Raw genomic sequence first — 13,644 nt, forward strand, 5'->3', positions numbered from 1 at the left:
GATGACTCCAGACCCCCTCTTGCTCAGGTCGTGGTTTGAGGACGCGACCCTTGACCAGAAAAACACTCTCACCCTAATGCCTTAGCCCTTTTGTGCTTCCACATGGGCAGACTGATGTAGCTAGGCATGTAAAAATAAACAGAACAGGATGGACTCTTCCCCAGATTAACTGAATTCATCGCACGCCGTCTCTTCGCGTTTTGGCTTTCAAGGTGCATTTCTTTATCAGGCAGGACCCGCTCTGTAATGCACTCCTGTTTGTTGTTTGGGGCTTCCTGGTGAACTGAAGGCATGCCACAGTTGGCAGCATGCCATGAAGGCCGTATTTGAGTCTTTTATGCGATTACTTCATTTTCCCCTGTTTTATTAACCCTTCTTTTTGTTGTTGTGAAAAGGCATTTAAGAACTGTTGGAATGAAAAGTACCAATTATCTCTCACCTGGTTAAACCAACAACCAAAGCAGCCCTAACTATATTAAGGCCACATGTGGCTGTCAACTTGGACAACATGTGGAGCTCACTTATGCCACCAATCACCACTGATATGGAGATAACGGGCTGAGGGAGTATTTCCGACGCAAATCTGTCTTCTTCCAAGGTGCACGAAGGGGAAAACACGCCAGGACTCCATCAATATCCTGTGGGTAACCGTGATGAAGGCTGGAGTTTTGACCCCCAATCTGCACAGCTGGAAGTTGTGTGTGGTGAAGCTTGAGCATGGCGCAATGTGAAAAATAGTGATGGTTGTCCTGCTCTGCGTCAACAGTTTAGCTGGTGATTAAAGTTTGACATTTTAACGACATTCTCAATTTGAAAAAATTGATAATTTGTCATTTGAAGCAGGAAGCTGCATTTCCTCACAGGTCTGCACAGCGGTGTTGACAACTGATCCACAAGTGTTGTTAAAGCCACGCAAACTCCTACCCTCTGAGAGTTCCTCATTCTTCTTCGTATAAGGGTCACGCTGACAACCTTTTTATGCAGGAAATCTTTCATTTTTCTACAGAACTTGTAGAAAGGTGCAGATCAAAATGATCTTCTCCTTAAAAACATTATCATGGTTGTGAATGAATCATTTTACAATGTTTGTTGGGTCCGAAATGATCGTGTTGTTCATCTCTGTGTGAGAATTCTTAAGTTGGTTCTGTCTTTTAACAGCGTTTTGTCAGCCAGTAGTATAACACCGTTGGTATCGTGTGGTATCTGTGTTTCATCAGTGATCAACAGTCTTGGTAGTACCCAGTTGGTGGGAAAATATGTCAAAATGACTTACTTACAGCATGTACCGTCGCACATTAGCTAGCGTTAGTGTCATTAACGTTAGCTAGCGCTAGAAACGTTAACGTTAGCCACTTAGCATTAGGAACGTAAAGGTATTACAACAAACTGGCAACCACTTGAGGCTGCAGATGTTACGAAAGACAGCAGCGCTTTGACCTGAAGTCAGTGATGGGGGGGAGATTGAGTGCCACATTTAGTGGCTGAATTGTATCAATAACACTTTTAAGACATCCAGTTGAATCTGTCTTCACAGTAATATGCTGTTAACTACAGTAGAATGGCACTCAGTAGAGCAAACACCTCCATCAAAGCCCATCAGTCCCCTGCTATTCAATCAAGCCTGTGTCAAACTCGATAGCCGTGTATCTACTCTAAATATTAAACCAGCAACAACCGATGCGTCCCTTCATCAGGATCCACTCCAGAAGTTCATTAGGTCTGTACCAACCAACAAACGGGCACGGGTGAAAACACAACCTTCTCAGCAGAAGTAAATATGGTGGGTGATATCAGAGCTGCGATCACGAGACTCTACCGCCATCAGTTACTTACTTAATGCTTACCGTTTCTGCTGACGGAAATTTGCAAATTTAGTTAGAGGCCTCCTAATTTTCTGGGTCAATGTTGTCATCCCGTCTCTCGAAGACAGTTTAGGATGACTCGGTCACTGAGTTGCCTGGCATGTTGTTAAGTATTCAGTATGTTGACTCTTTCTGGCATTAAGGGACAATACTGAAAGTTCGATGCACCTTTGTCTTGTCTTTACTATCAGAAACGCTCCCGTTGGCAGGGGGCAGTTTAAAGTTGGTATCCTGTGCCTTCACATGAAACACTTTCTGTGCTAAAGTCAAATGAGCGCCAGAGTGAATTGAAAATATAGAACTCGTCTCAGCAGTATTGTATTGCTGGTGTTTCTACGATCAGCTCTATGTTACAGCAATTAATTGCTGAGATTCCTTATTTTAAAACCTGGATACCTATGTAGAGATAGTTAGGATTCTTCAGTAAGTATGCTTCGGTCACAGTGGTTGGATAACGGTGCTCAAAGCACAAAGAAAGACAGGATTCTGTTAAGGTACACGTGGTATTTGCTGTGGAGAGATATTTTTGAAGGGTCTGATTTTCATGTAACATCATGGACATCTGAGCGGTTGAGAATTCCTTACATTTTCCCGTAGGGTGTATACAGCATTTTTTTTAAAATGTTCACAGTCCATCACTGCATGTTCAGTGGAGCTTGTTTAAGTTCTATCATGAACTTTAACAGATGGTCTCCTCATGAGATCATGTCCCACTTACACCTGTCTGAGAAATCTGCCTGTGCAGAGACCTGTGCCTGCTGTAGCATGTGTAAAGGGTGTTCATATTCCTGTGGTCTTCTGACAGAGGGGTCACAAACTCCAGGCATCTGAGGTAAAAGGTGTCTCTTAAGGACATTCTACAGCGTTGTGAGAGCCTCACAGGGCCTCAGGTGAATTTAGGAGCCCAAAGGACACTAAAAGATGACATCCACCCAGCCACAGTCTGTTTGGCCTGCTGCCAGTTTGCAAAAGATACAGAAGTAACCTCTGCTGTACCACCAGACTACAAAAGTCGGTTTTACATGTTTTTCCCAATGATACTTTTAACTTAGATTATTACTAGAGCAAGTGTTACCAGTGTTAGGAAACTGTCTGTGGCTAGAAACTGCAGAGAAGGAGTTGTGTTTTAGGTCACTTTAATTAGCATGCTAGCTACTGCTGACACTAGCTCTTCAATCTGAAAATAACAATTCCACCTCAGTAGTCCACTGGCTTGGAAATTAGCATGTATCGCCATTTTTTTAAGCTTAAAACAGCATTACTCAGAAGCTGGCATTGATTTGGTCCCCCACGGTTTCTGAGTGCAACACCACTGTCTTAAACACAGATCCCAGGTCTGTAACAATTTGTCAGATGTAACGTAGGTGCCAGCTGCAAACAGAACTCATTAGGTCCTAACAATGTGATGTCAAGTCAGGGGAACAAGAGACTCAACAGCTCATATGTGAGCAGTTATCTGAGAATGTGCTTTGATTGACTGGTAGACGTTCCAAGATGTTCCCTCGCCCTTTTCCCTGTGCATGCTGGGTATGGCCCCAACCTCAATGCGATTGTGAATACAGTAAGCGCTTCAAAGCGAATTTCTCTCCATTGAATTAAACCATGTCCCGATTCAACCTCCTGGCAAAGTGTCTTATCATTGTTCTTTTTGGACCGATTTTTGCTGCAGAAAGATTGAGAAACGAGGCAGTGGGCTCAGGTTTGGCAAACTATGCATCCACTGAACCACCGGGGTGCCCACCTTGTATATTTGTAGTGAGTGCTGGATAGTTGGATAGAGTTTCTCCTTGGTGAACTAAACGTCCATTGAATTTGAAGTCATAAACAGCAAATTGTGAAAACCAAGAGTGCTCCAACACAACGGGCCTGTTATCTATCACCTATGTTTCTTCAAGGTCCGCTCTTTATTCTGAACAAATAGCTGACAGCATGTCTGAATGTACATTCCAAAGTTTATTGAATCTTTTCAAATTCTTGACTCTTTCTGGTTGCCCACCGTGCCATTGATCACTCGGATGACTGACCTTTTTTTGATACATGAGCGTCCATTCAGCGTGTGGGACAGGGGAGAGGGAACCTGTATTAAACTATAAGCAAACTATAATCTTGTTGGAAAGACACTGAAAGCAGCTCAGTGTGAGACGTTTCCCCTGTTCAAATGGCAGTGAAGTTATTAGATTTTGTGTCATGCAGGTGGTGAAATTGAATTTGAGCTCAAGGATTTAAAGCTAGACCAAGTTTTTCTACAAAAACGGGCCTTTCTCATTGTGGCAGTGAGTGTTACTGTGTCCTGAAGTTTCTGTGCCTCTGCGTCTTACCTGTATCTGTCTGTCCGATGCAAAGGTTGCAAGGTCCCGGGTCGTCAAAATGGAAAAAGTAACAATAAAGTGTTGTTGTTGATTTAGAATTCAAATGATGATCAAATGACGGGAGTGAAGCGTCCAAGTTTTCGGTCCAGCCCGTTTGGCTCCATTGCAGTGATTCATTCTTGGTTAATATCCATATAACATGCGGCAAAAGAGAACAAACATGTTCCTCACTGTTTTGACTCTACGCTTGTACAGAGCTGAACAGTGGAAACGTTTGTGTTCTCTTTGGAGACGCCTTTATATTAACAGTGAACGGCCATAACGTCAATACAATTCACATCTCATTAAAGCTGAAAGTCAGCGCTTTTACTTCATAGTCTTTATTTTATTTCAAATTGACTGTGCTTTGGTACAGGGCCACAATAAATCTGTAAAAATACTGAAGGACTGCAGTGTAAAAACTCCCCATACTCTTAAAAAAGAGAAAATACACTTCGTAGGGGTGGTCTGTTTTATTTCTCGTCTGGTTGTTTGGATTTTTCACACCAAAAAAACAGGTTTTCTGTACAGACGTTTCAGAAATGCAGGGTTCTAGAGCCATCTCTGTAAATTTTGTCGGTCTTGGCAAGACATGAGCGGATGACACGGAGGTCAACTTGCAGATAACTGTAGGTGGTGCCGATTATCTTCTCAAGCCAAAGATCAGATGTGTAAATGGATTACATGCTTTAAGGCTCAAAGTTCAAGGTGATTTATCTGTCACAACGCTAGGGTTGCAAAAACGAAATCAAAGCTAGTAAACTCCTCCAGGCTTTACAAACGGAACACACAGAATATAGAGCTATTCATATACATATATACATAAACACCTTTTTTTTCATTTGCGTTGGGATAAATGCAAACAGCACCAGCAGCGCGGTGGTGATAATATGGTTGCTATCCTCACATTTAAGATTGGACATCTGGGAAACCCTGTCCATCAGCCTTGACTGTGTGCGAGCACCAAGCACCAGTGGTGCAGGATGGGGCTTTTGCAGTCTACTGACAGCTCAAAGCGCTTTCCAACACTTGTCGCATTCACCCATTCACATACATTCATACACTATTGGCGGACGCTTCCACACAAGGCGCCAACCGCTCATCAGGAGCAATTTCGGGTTCAGTATCTTGCTTCGACATGCAGCCGGAACCAGCGACCTTCCGATCACCAATGTAATGTAATGGACTGAATGATGACAGTTATAGTTTAGGTAACTGTCACAGTTTGCACTCAGGCGTTATCCAGTGCGCTCCAAGCTCTGTGGATTTTTTGATGTATTCCATGACTTTTTTTTCCTCTCTCTCCCTCTGACCCTCTTGGCACAGTGACCACTCTGTGCCACGTGGCCTGTTTTTTTTTGTTTTTTTTTTGTTTTTTTTTTACAAATTAAGCACTGGATGACACCCAGAGACGGGGCAGCTACCAGGGCGCCCCTGGGAGATCCTCTGCCAGGAACAATCTCGTACTTGTCGCGATGACTTATTTAGATAAAACAAGTATTTTAACTAAATAAGGACTCCAGATGGCCTATGAAGGGTGCTTTTGTCCAGCAGACATGTATCCAACTCACGTGGTCTGTTTCAATTTGAGATGAACCGAATATAACCGTCTTGGTGTCATCCTGTGGTCTCGCTGTGATTGACTGTTGTGTTCCAGCACCGTGTAATCGTACTTAAGAATATGCAACATGACAGCGTTGAGATGTAGTGTCCCTCTTTAATGCCATACTCACTTAGCTGACCTGTCTAACTTTGCCTCCTCATGGATGTTGCCTTACACCATCGCTGAAAGGAGCGCGCAACAGTGTTGATTTGGATTAAACTCAGGATAAACAGCAGGCCCTAGTCTGGCTGCTGGAGTCTAAATACTGCAGGAGAGGCACATTGCTAATCAGTGCACGAGTGCATTTGAATCATTCGTTCCTTCCTGTTGAAGTTTGAACTCAAGATAAAAAGCCTTTATGTTGACCTGAAGCATTCGTTTTCACAGGGTTGTTAGTTTTTCAGATTTAATCCTGGTGTTGACTGACTTACCTCCGAGTTAAGTTTGTTTATTTGGGGCCTCTGTGTCCTGAGGTCTGTTCCCCAGCTGGAGCGAAACCTCTTATTTACTACTACGCTTTTCACGCACAAGAAACATTGTCTCATTAAGTGCTGAATCATAAAGTCACTGTTTGAAAGCCCTGAACTGTGGTGTGACATTACATAAGCACGCAGCGCTGATCAAGTTTGCAAAAAAACCCAAACAGGTGATCACACAAAGTGTGATTCTTATTCTCTAATTCATTTTTCACCTCTATGATAGTTTGAAGAGCACTTGTGAAGCAGTTTGGGTTTCTTCAAGGATGCAAGGGTGACATAATGTCAGGAGACATGACTGGCATTGCTGAACTTTGTGTTAATTAAATCCAGCTTTCCTTTTGGTATTATTTATTTTTATACACAAGTGCTCGGGGCGCTTTGCAGACCCAAAATGTCGAGATTTGACGTCCTGGGAATGAGACTCCACAAGCAGCTATCTTTGAGGTGCGTTCACGAACAGCTGAGACAAACCCAACTGATTCCACCTCGAAGTTAAATCAACTTTGAATCACATTAATATGATGTCAGCTTCAGCTAGCTTTGACCAGAGGAATACTTTCTACTTTCAAACTTCAAGTGATTTCAGAGCCTGTACTTTATTACTTTTGCCAGAGTCCTTTTTTTTTTTTTTTTGCGTCTGTACTTCTACTTGAGAAAAGAATGTGTTTACTTTTGCCTCCTCTGCTCATTGGTCAGAGCGAGAACATGGCCATTGCGGCTGGTGCGAGACACAAAGTTGACATTTCAGGGTGACGCGTGAGCTGAGTTGCGTGGAACGAGTGTCAGGACTGATGCTGATTCCCCCCCCCAACCCTCATAACAACAACAACAACAACAACAACATCAGTGACAAACAGTGACAAACAGATGCCAGAGACCCATGACCACAAAACAAGCAGAACCTTTTCCTGCAGAAGTAATCAATAATCGATCAGAATTACTAATGAGAAATGGTGGATGGTGGATATTAAAATGTTTGGGTTTGGAACAGGGAGAGCTCTGGTGCTTCTGGCACGGGGAAGGGGAAAATCGGAAGAACCGAAACCCAGATGAGCTAGAGACCACCGCGCGATGGTATCGCATCAGCTGCAACGGCCATGTTCTCGCTCTGACCAATGAGCAGAGGAGGCAAAAGTGAACACATTCTTTTCTCAAGAAGAAGTACAGATGCAACAAAAAAACAAAAAAAACAAAGGACTCTGGTGAAAGTAATAAAGTACAGGCTCTGAAATGCACTTGAAGTTTGAAAGTAGAAAGTATCCCTCTGGTCAAAGCTAGCTGAAGCTCACGTCATATTAATATGATTCAAAGTCGATTAAACTTCGAGGTGGAATCCGTTGGGTTTGTCTCAGCTGTTCGTGAATGCACCTCAAAGATAGCTGCCTGTGGAGTGTCATTCCCAGGACGTCAAATCCCGACATTTTGGGTCTGCAAAGCGCCCCGAGCAGCAACACTCTGAGAAAATAAGAAAATCCAGGCGGAGGGCTGCAGTGTCTCTGCAGATACGAGACACCATTCCAGTCCCCCTCTCTTTCTCTTTCTGTCTTGTTAAGCCTTTCAAACTCATCCTTCATTTTAATCCCAACTATCTTTGAAGTTTTGTGACTGTTTCTCGCACGGTTGTGACGCTATCATGCTGACAAAATCTGTCCACAGATAGACAGACTCATGTATAAACGCCTGGGAAAGGAGTCAAAAGCATTTCTCTTGTGGCTCCAAGGCTACAAAGTGAATACATATCCAGCTGACGCTGTCACAGCTGGTAAACATGTCAGTGCCTTAAAAACAATCTGGAGGTAATACATCCTCCTGATGATGACTGAAGTTGCAAACACTGAGTAACCTTTTTTGAAAAAAAAAACAAAACAAAACAACATTTTTTTTTTACCAGTGTTTTTCTCACTGGACCATGTGGAACTGCTGAAGTGAATTCCGCTCTTCCCACACAGAACTCTCACTCTGACGCATAAAAGATCAGCTGTGGATTGCTAATATCAGAAGCTGCTGGAGGGATCAGAGGCGGACAGTGCCATCACTGTTTGACAAATCATTTTCGCAGAGAGGCGCACACCACAGGACTCAATCATCCCTGTGTTTCGGACCTGCCTAATGTTTTGCGCATGAATCTCAGTGCTCATGGTCACGAGCACATCCACTGGCAGCAAACAAATTAGTCGATACGCCGCTTGTGTGGGCGCTGGAGTGCCTCGAAATATGCTCTGCATGGAGATCGGCTAATAAAATTTATTTTTAACTTCATTCTGGAGGGAGCGAGTTACCCAAAACTGCTGCAAAAGAATCCGACTTTTTCTCTTTAAATCATCCGATGCACTTCAGCAGTAACCACTTAGCAGGCAATTAGTGGTCTGAGACAGATCACCCTTTGAGGGCAGGACGCCGCAGCACTTTGTTCACTTCTTTTGGCTGAAGGAATGAAAGGTTGACCACCAGTATTTGCTGATCTGCAGCGAACTCGTGGTCGCAACTTTTTCAAAACCAAAGTCTAAAAATCAAACTTGTTGATGCATGTGATGTTTTTGTGAAGACAGTATTTCTTTCTTTTTTTTTTTTTCTTTTCTTTTTTTTTTCTCAAGAATAAATTAGTTTGTCTCTGAATGATACAAGTGAAGACAGCGGGCCCCGCAGTCGTGAGCATGTGTGTGTTTCTTTGAATTGGCACATGTGTTATTTACTATGTCAAGCTGAGCAAAAACAGGCAAGGTCGGATGTTGTGAGAAGATGAAATACAAGAAAAATATACGCTAAATGGTGCTTTCAAAGCCAGGGGATGGAGAATATTAGGAGAGAATGCCATCTGTCACGCATCTGACCGCAAAGCGCGGGGACAGTGAAGCCCGGAGAGTCGAGCTTCTTCAGCATCGCCGCCTGACTCAGCGAGGGTCCCGGCCCTGCTTTTATGTGGTCGACATTCTTCTCGCTTTTTTTCAATCAACATAACAACACTGAGGATGCCTGATTCCCCCCTGCTGTTGAAGGGCCGTGGAACATTGACCTTCCACAGGAAATATCTATTTTACCAGATTACACTTAATGTTCCCCTTCAGCCACAGTTTGAGTCAGGCACCGATCGGGGAATCCTACAGCGGTTTGCCTCAGGCTTATTCAGCATCCTGTGTAGACCTCTTGTGACGCTGCTTTTGTTGACGCGATCTTGGACTCTGAACAGGGCCTCGCAGTCCCCATTTTAAACGCCCCCCCCCTGATCTAATCGCCGATCAGAAGTAACGATCAGAAGCCGTCAGATGTTTTCAAACTCTGTCCGTCTGCTCTGAATTTGAAAAACCACCGATTCTCTGATGCATTGAAAAGCAGATCTTCTGAATATGTAATACTTCTGCGGGAAAACATCACTCTGCTAGTCTTGGCGAGACTTTCCCTTCCTCCGCCTTTGATCGATTTTCCCTCCGTGCAAAGATCGTGTGGTTTGAAACGGCAGTCTTTTTTAATTATCTGGCTACTCAAGCCTAAAAAGGCACGCTCCCCAAACGTCCCCGTGGGGGGAGGGATGAGTGTGCATGCATATTGTATGTCAAGAGTCAGAGCCATCAAAATACCATTAGGGATCCAGTGAAAACATTACACGCAGAGTTAAGACAGACGCGGCATCACAGGGTTAAATAGGCTGCGCTCGGTCTAACTGTGTCAGGAATTCCTTGTTGCTGTGGAAAACTATTGGTGTGAATCAGAGATGATGACGTGTGACTGATAGAAGGAAGGCACTCAAAGGTTTTACTTTTCGTCCAAAACTGTGTTTCACGACAAAGTTCCTGAAAACTTCTAAGTAAATTTAAAAGTAAGTAAAGTATTGACAAAGTTCCTGAAAACTTCCAAGTAAATTTAAAAGTAAGTAAAGTATTGTACTTATTTTGAGGTATTTGTACATTACTTGAATACTTCAAGCTGCTTCATCCTTCCACTCTACATTTCATCGGCATATATTTTACTTTATACTTCAATACATTTGTTTGATATCTTTAGTGACTAGTACTGGACAAAGGTCCTGAAAACTTCTAAGTAAATTTATAAGTAAGTAAAGTATTGACAAAGTTCCTTAAAACTTCTAAGTAAATTTAAAAGTAAGTAAAGTATTGTACTTATTTTGAGGTATTTGTACATTACTTGAATACTTCAAGCTGCTTCATCCTTCCACTCCACTACATTTCATCGGCATATATTGTACTTTATACTTCAATACATTTGTTTGATATCTTTAGTGACTAGTACTGGTGGAGTTTTAAAGAGCAGTCCACTTGTGGGGTATTGCACTCTCTGAACCACAAATGATTCAAATTAATCTAAAATCATCATCAAAAAAAAAAAAAAAAAAAAAAATCTCTTTACGATCTGACAAATGTTGCAGCTGGAGGGAGTTATAAATCTGGACAAAAGCTTGCCTGTGGCTAATTTTGACAATATTGTGCTGATTTTTTTCAAATGTCAGAGTTAGGGGAAGGGCCGGCGCAGATTAGAACAGAACAGCAAACAGGTCGAGCGTGGATTTGTGCGCAGAAGGACAGCGAGGCGAGGCTCACCCCAGTGGATCAAAGGGGAGAAGTTAGCGAGAAAAACAAAAGTGTAAGCCGTGGAGCCGTGAGAGAGAGAGAGAGAGAGAGAGAGAGAGAGAGAGAGCTGATGGCGAGGGAGATATGTTCCCAGCTGGTCAACGCTCGGGCCAGTCTGGACTCTTCAGTGGAGGTGATCGAGGATATGAGATTACGCTTCAGAGCCTTCTGTGAGACACTGTGGAAAAATGATATGGATACTTCAGCAGCAGACGTCCATCAGCAAGGACCTTTAAGTCAGGGTGGACAAAATGAGAGACTGAGAATCCTCAAAAGGAAGTGGAGGTATTAAGGTCAGAAATCAAAGGCAGAGAAACAGTGAAGGGCCGAGCAACTTGAGTATGATCTTGTATTTGAGAGGGCTCAAGCTCAGAAGCTGCACGAGAAACTGAGCATGATGGAGAAAGCTCTTCTGAGACACTAGGGAGAGGCTGAGAGGGCTCTGGAAGTATCCCAGGCAACACAAGGCAGAGACCAGGAAGTCAACATCTGACCTCAAGATGGGAGAGGATCTGCTGGAGACTGAGCGCCTCCGCTGGCAACAGGGGACGGAGAAATCCAACGCTCTTTTTGGGACGAACAGAAACGCAAGAATGATGGCCGCTCTGAAACAGGCGGAGCAGGAGGAGCCCTCCCTCCTCTAGTCCACAGAAGACTCTGCAAGAAAAGGAGCAAGAGTGGGAGCGGAGAGAGGGTGCCATGAAGTCCCAGCAAGGACATGTGGAGAGCAAGATCAACAATAAGAAAAAAGAAGAAGAAGTGGTACAGGATCTCCTGTAGTGCCCAGATCTGCGCTCAGGAAGTGCATCCTGCCTGCTTCTGGGTCTGAAGTCCATCTCACCTCCCAGCAGTTGTTCGAAAACACTGTTTCAACTGGTTTCACCATGTACACCAAATCGATTAAAGACTATAATCCGTTGATAGTAAACATGTGAAATGTAACACCCAGTAAACAGTAGGCCTAGCAATTATAGGCTACTTCTATGTAGAAATAAGAAAGAGTAGAAATTCGAAAAAACACTTAATGTGAGACTTGTTGCGTCATGAAAAACTGCATAAACTTTGTGAGATGCTTTTATACTAAACATTCTGAAATCTCTCTCTCTCTCTCTCTCTGAACCCACCTGTTGGGCTAGTCTATTGATCCATCGCTTAAAGGGATATTCCGGTGTAAGTTTAATTCATGGTCTAACACACCGTGAAACTGTGTTAGACTCCCTCTCGAGAGATCAAGTTAGCAGACCGCTAATTTACAGAGTTTTATCAACCTCAGAAATGACCGCATGACAACAATACACTGCAGTAAGTGGATCCAAATATAAACCGCCACCAAAAAGCCACAAATAATGCTCAGAACAGCACCAAACTTAAGCAACAGTACAAATAGGGTCTCAGCACATAGTCTGGGGCATCTAACCTCCGCTAGTTTAGCGGGATTTCTATTGGGAAGCTGACAAAATTTACCTCTCTTCTGCAGCAGCTTCCTGTTGACAGGAAGTCCCGACGAGTCGATTACCGAGTGCAGAAGAGTTCCGCGGCTCATGGATGAAAATGCATAATTATGACTCCATGGAAAAGCAATCAAAGTTCATGCGTCTTACCTGCCAGTTTATAACAGTTATTATCGAGAGCAGACAGGGAAAAGAACGGAATTGAGCATTTCTAACCGCACTCGGTAATCGTCGCGTCGGGACTTCCCCGACCTGGAAGCTGATGGAGGAGAGTTGAAGTCTGTTTTTAGCATCCCAATAGCTTCCCTAGCTAAGCTAGCGGAGGTTAGATGTCCCAGACTATGTGCTGAGACCCTATTTGTACTGTTGCTGAAGTTTGGTGCTGTTCTGAGCATTATTTGTGGCTTTTTGGTGGTGGTTTATATTTGGATCCATTTACTGCAGTGTGTTGTTGTCGTGCGGTCCTTTCTGAGGTTGATAAAGCTCCGTAAATTAGCGGCCTGCTAACTTGATCTCTCGAGAGGGAGTCTAACACAGTTTCACGGTGTGTTAGACCATGGATTTAACTTACACCGGAATATCTCTTTAATGCAAACCAGGGTTAGGGTTGGTTATTTAAGAGATCCAGCTCAGATTATAGCTCGAAACCCCGGAGTCAGTATGATGCACATAGCTTCTGCCTATTTTGGGTGAAGGTTCAGTACCTCCACACTGGCTCAGTGATTCCAGCAGGACTTAACGCCTGGTCTCCATGGCAAGTCTGCTGTGGCTGGGGCTCTAACTTGGGACAGGGCTCCAGATCAAAGAGAATTTCTTTGAGCTCGTCTGGACTGTAAATCGTGTGCTTGGGCTTGATGGATGATCAGCGTGCACGGACACGTACGTATGCACGCACATGCACACACACACACACACACACACACACACAGCATTAGAAGAAGGGCAAGTAGAAATACAGCCGTGTCCCTTTTTGGGAAATTTGGGCTTGTTATCGACCAGACATCCATGGATGATAAAGGATGTGAGATGAAAAGGTGAGACGGAAACACACCGGACCACTGACGGGGGTGGGGGGGCAAAAGGTCAGTTGTCTCGGGCCCTGGGTCATGGTAGGGTTAAAAAGGGGAAACTCTTTGGAGATTATCGGGTCTCGGGCAGACTATCAGCTGTCCTGGACACACAAGAAGGACGATGAGAAATGTGAAAGAGGAGCAGAGCAAAGGAAAGTGTGATGAAACGGAGCATAAAGAAGATGTATATGAATAAAGATTGAGACAAATCACCTTCTATGAGACAAGCTGGATTGTGTTTCACATTT

Source organism: Sparus aurata, chromosome 8 (genome assembly GCF_900880675.1).
Source record: "Sparus aurata chromosome 8, fSpaAur1.1, whole genome shotgun sequence".
NCBI lineage: Eukaryota > Metazoa > Chordata > Actinopteri > Spariformes > Sparidae > Sparus > Sparus aurata.